Source organism: Podarcis filfolensis (assembly GCF_964270895.1).
Source record: "Podarcis filfolensis genome assembly, chromosome: 2".
In the NCBI taxonomy this organism is placed as follows: domain Eukaryota; kingdom Metazoa; phylum Chordata; class Lepidosauria; order Squamata; family Lacertidae; genus Podarcis; species Podarcis filfolensis.
The window spans coordinates 25,490,598-25,495,897 of NC_139605.1; the positions used below are offsets into that span (position 1 = coordinate 25,490,598).

General features: G+C 43.2%; 1 long non-coding RNA gene across 2 annotated transcripts; it reads right to left on the bottom strand.

Moving 5' to 3' along the window:
* Positions 1 to 355: 355 nt before the first annotated feature.
* LOC310757365 lies at positions 356 to 5,075 on the bottom strand. 2 transcript variants are annotated; one of them, XR_014545107.1, is made up of 3 exons: positions 4,698 to 5,075; positions 903 to 4,573; positions 356 to 532 (listed from the first exon to the last, which is right to left on the bottom strand). It is a non-coding gene; the product is annotated as an uncharacterized lncRNA (long non-coding RNA). The 2 variants fall into 2 exon arrangements; XR_014545108.1 differs by having other exon boundaries at positions 903 to 5,075.
* Between the last annotated feature and the right edge of the window lie 225 nt (positions 5,076 to 5,300).

The following is a 5,300-nucleotide window of genomic DNA, read 5'->3' on the forward strand; positions in this document are numbered from 1 at the left end:
TCGTGTTCCTCCCACCCACCCAAAGTTGTACCATTGGGCTATGCACCCATACAATTATTATTTACCAATACATTGGCTGTGGGGAGATATGATAGCCATCTTCAAATATTTAAAGGGCTGTCACATTGAAGATGGAGCAAGCTTGTTTTTTTCTGCTCTGGAGGGCAGGACCCAAACCAGTGACTTTAAGTTACAAGAAAGGAAGGGGCCTATGCTGTGATAATGAAGTAGATTGTGGCGATCACACACAGGGCCCCCGGACGTTTGACGGTCTATTGACCCTGTGCCACCACTGCGATTGCTTTTTCCGCTGCCACCACCCCGTATCTCACAGGGACATACGGAGTCCAGTCAGTTGTTAACATAAACAAATAATCAAGTTTATTTTTAAATGCAGGAACAAGCTTATGGTTACAGTTAATTTTTCTCTTGTCAGTTTCTTATTCTTAGTTCCTAACAACTCCAAACTGATTATTCCAACTATCTATCTGACTCCACCTAACAATTCCTCTCACTCTCTCACAATACAACTCTACCAATGTGGGAGTCATAAAGCCTTAGCAGAGGCTTGTAAAATTGCAGGGGCCCCCTGACCTCGTGACCAGCACTCCAAGCTTTACAATGTATTGGAATGTATTGACTTTAAATGGAGTTGTGTTTCCTCTGGGCAGTGATGACCCTATATGGTGATGGGTGGGTAAAAGCCATGACCGGATGTAGGTAACGTGAGACATTGGCAAACGGCCATGCGACAGGAGAGAGGAGAGAACAAAGGATAATAAAAGATGCCGGACAGGAGAGAAGGAGTTTGAATGAGCTGCCCTCCATCCATGAAAATATTGCTGGCTCTCTGTGTCTTTATTTTATGCTAAACAGTGCCATTTGTGACGGCTGGCTCCGACATACCAACCCACACCTAAACCTCCCTCTTCCTTCTTCAACTCCCAAACCTCAACCTCAACTCCCAAACCTCACCTCAACTCAACTCAACTCAACTCAACTCAACTCAACTCAACTCAACTGACTTTCAAAACCTCCCACTCTAACTTTTATTCCCCCCTTGCATTCTCACTGGCCAATCACATCACACCTGTTTTAACCCTTTCCTTATGACCCATCCTAGGAGGCAAACGCCACATAGATCAACAGAGCTTAACTTGGTTTTGAAGTAACTTCTGTTTAACAATTTGAAAACTTCGCTTCTCAGGAAAGGAGCCTGATGGACAATGATAATGATGTTTTATTTATATGGATCAGGTCAATGGCCCATTGAGCCCAGCATCCTGTTCTCACAGTGGCCAATCAGATGCAAGCTGAAGTCAGTTCGCAAGCTGAAGTTTCCAACAAGTTTGTTATCTCAGGTTGCAAGCTATGACTTTGTCCCTGATAGCAAGGACAGTGAGCACTTAGTGGCTGGCAACTTAGCAATTTCTTCTTTTTCTGAAGCTAAAACCAGCATCTTAGGATTGATGGAGCACTTTGGCACCACTGCCCGTTATCTAACCAATGCAGTCTTCACATTGATAAGAGACTGGGGTAGGGGGTGGGCGTTAACCAACCCAAAAAGTACTTCACTCCTAGTTATAGCTTGAGCTTTAGGATCCTGCAACCTTTGTCATATTGCATAAACATTCTTTAATGGCTGCACTTGGATCAGAATGAAATACATCAAATAGCAGAGATAAGCATGCTATCACACTTATTTGGGCTATTCCTGTAAATCTTTACTTAATGATCTATTGGGCACTGTAAAAAAACACCACAATTGCATTTTCAATGACCGTTAATTTAAGTGATCAATTCCTTTAAGGAATACTTTAATTGCATACTGTAATACTAAACAAAGGCAGCAACCTGCATCAAAAGCAAGTGCTTGGCCAAGACTGTGCTGCTGTTGATGTGTTTGTTTGTTGTTGGGTTTTTAAAAAAAAGTGGGATGCTCAGGATTGCCAAGATGCAGGTTCAGACTCACCTTGAAGAAAATCCGCATAGTGACTGCAAAGCCAGTGAATCAAATGATAGCAGGAAGTTTCCTAAATGGAATGCTGGAAGGTTCTCAGAAATCAAAGCATGGAGCATCACATGGAAATTAAAAGACCATTTCTCGACACAGAAAATTTAGACCCACTCACTTGTCTTAGATGTTCCAGCCACTTTCAGCTCTTAAAGATTGCTTCAGATATCAGAAGTGAATTGTGAATCTGTTTTTGCCCGTTTCCAGTTTTAAGGGGATGGTGGGGAAGAACTTGAAATAACTCCCTCATGGCTTCCTCTCTTGGACCTTACATAAAAAATGCAAAGACCCAAACCCTATTCAGACATTCAAAAGCCATTGAGTAATAAAGAACTCTTCTCTTTGACAATCACTCATAACCAAGTAAGATTGTCTTCCATAAACATGGTTTGAACAATGAGTCCATAAGTGACTGTGGAGGCCAATTCTAGATCCACATGTCCTTCCACAGTGGGGACATTGGTTTCCAGGCAGAGGTTGATCATGGTGCAGGTTTACCAAGCGTGCCTTCCTCTTAGCATGTTACTCCCTTTCGTCATGAGTTTGAGGGTCTTCAAAGCCCATGACACCTTTGGTAAAGGCTGTTCTCCAATTGGAGCACTTGCAGGCCAGTGTTTCCCAGTTGTCGGGACAGTAGGGACACATAACAAAAGAGGGGACAGGACCTTTCAGGAAGGAAGAGGAGCATATGCAGACGACTGCATGAGGCAGTTACAGAGGCAGTTGGGCTGGTGAAGAGGTCCTCACTTGTTCACCTTTCCCTCTGATGAAGCACGTAGGGATTTTTCCCTCCCAACTTACCTAAACTGTGAGAAATCTTTATCTGCCACACAGTTATGAATGTCATGACGGTCACCTTCAGGTCAAGAATTGACAAGTATGACAGCAAGTGAGAAGGAGCAGAGTCTGAAGAGCAAGTTGTGCCTCTTTGTGCTCAGTGGCCAAATATAGCTCCACAGATGAAAGGTCTGGTGCCTTAAACTGGAAATAATATGGGCCATCGAGAAAATATTCCTTTCTCAGGGCGTGGGCAAGGCGGGAGAGCCACATGAGGTTCAAAGGTGAGCTTTTTAATCACCAGTGTCTCTCCAGGCAGCAAAGCACCCAAGCTGTGCTTGATCACATAGTTCAGATTTACCATATCTGTTGTTTTGTTTTACAGCTCAGCCCTATCCATTGCTATCATGTGTTACTTTGGAACATCCTCTAGACAACCCTACTTTGCTTAAAGGCATAAAAATGTCTTTTGCTGACTCATTAAGACTTTTTATCATCATTACTATGATCTTTAAATTATTTTTTGCGTGCAGAAAATTTGGAATTAACTTATTGTAGACGAATGACCATTAAGTAAGGGGGAAATTGCCTTACTTCTGTGTGCCTTAGCAACAGTGATTTTGCTCTCCTGTTGCCATAACAACTGCAGCCTGCACATCAAGGTCACCAAACCCACTTTGCTTTCTGCCTGCAGCTACATCTGATGCTTTCCCTTTATGCCTCCTTTTATTGTAGATTTCATGAAGGATGGCTTGTTAGGAAACACACTTTTTCCACCTGGCATGTAAAGCAGACATAGGAAGACGAGGGTTTGCTGAACCATATTTAAGCACCTGATGTCTTGAGTAGCACTGATATGGTTTTAACCGGGAAACGGCCTCAGGGCGGGTGGGGAAGATCCTCAATTCAATATAATTCCTTTTAAAGTAAAGCGCAAGCAAATCACATAAATCTAAACAAACAGAGATGGAAATTGAATTTGCAATTTACAACATGAAACGTTTAGTGTAGTTTCCTCCTCCAATTAAAACCATAAAATTATTCTCTCTACTGAACATTGGAAACTGCATTATACTGGCCTAGACCAGTGGTCCATCTATGTGGTATACTGAGTGGAAGTGGCTGTTAAGGGTTTCAGACAAGGTACGTTCCTAGCCCTGCCTGGAGATGTTTGGGATGGACTCTGGGACCATCTTCTGCAGGCAAGGCAGATGTGCTATCACTGAGCTATGCTCCTTCCCCAACTAAGGGAGGAATCAGTGAGCCTTCCCTTTTATTTGGCTGTCTTGTTTCACACATTACAGAACATTTGTTACTCTCTTAGTATAAACTGTTTCCTCTCCATTCACCTCATGTATGGAGGGTATCTCATATTTGCATTCATTTTTTTAACCTACCATGGCACCACCCTGGCTTGGCAAGGTTCCATCCAATCCTTTCTCTCAGGTCGATTAGAATCTAGGCTTTTGGAGAATGCAAATTCCCACTTTGAAAAAAATATTAGGTAGGTCTTTTGGAGACCCAGTGTGGTGTAGTGGTTAAGAGCGGTAGACTCGTAATCTGGTGAACCGGGTTCACTTCCCCGCTCCTCCACATGCAGCTGCTGGGTGACCTTGGGCTAGTCACATTTCTCTGAAGTCTCTCAGCCCCACTCACCTCACAAAGTGTTTGTTGTTGCGGAGGAAGGAAAAGGAGAATGTTAGCCACTTTGAGACTCCTTAGGGTAGTGATAAAGCGGGATATCAAATCCAAACTCTTCTTCTTCTTCTTCTTTTGGCTAGTCTGAAGGATACACAGAACACCCATCAAATGTCACTTGGGTGGTGTTTGGGACAAACTGAAAACTAAGAAAATATCTACCAAAAGATAATATTTAAATTATTAAACTGGGAGCTTTTCCCCTCACCCGCCCCCGCCTTCCCATCTTTCCACAATGGTTTGCAACAGCTCATCATGGATGTCAAGGTTTCCACAGAAGGATGAGATAAGGAAAGTAGGAAATGTATAATGTAAGGGTCTGAATGCAGCCAGCAGGCTCATTTGCATACGGTTCTGTGGAGAGGGAGTTGAGAGGGTGGAATTTTCAACTTGTGTGACAGTTGAAATGACAGTTACAACAGTTTTCCCTAAACTGAGGGCTCAGGCGGTGTGTAAGGGGAGCGTTACCTGAACACCTCAGAAAAGTAAGAATGAAAACTCAGCCTTGCCTCACCACACTTCCATGCTGAAATTCAGTTTCATCCAATAAAATTGGTTCACAGGACTTTGGGGGACAAACAAAGGAAAGTACAACTCATAAATGGTTTATGATGCAGTGATGGTCACAAGCTAGAATGGCTTTAAAGCAGGGGTAGGGAAAACTGTGGTCCTGCAGATGTTGTTCGATTACAACTGCCCTAACAGTCACATGCAGCATGGCCAATGGTCAAGAGTGATGGGAATTGCTGCCTAGCATCTTGAGGACCTAACATCTTGAGGACCACAGTTTCTCCCACCCCTGCTTTAAGAC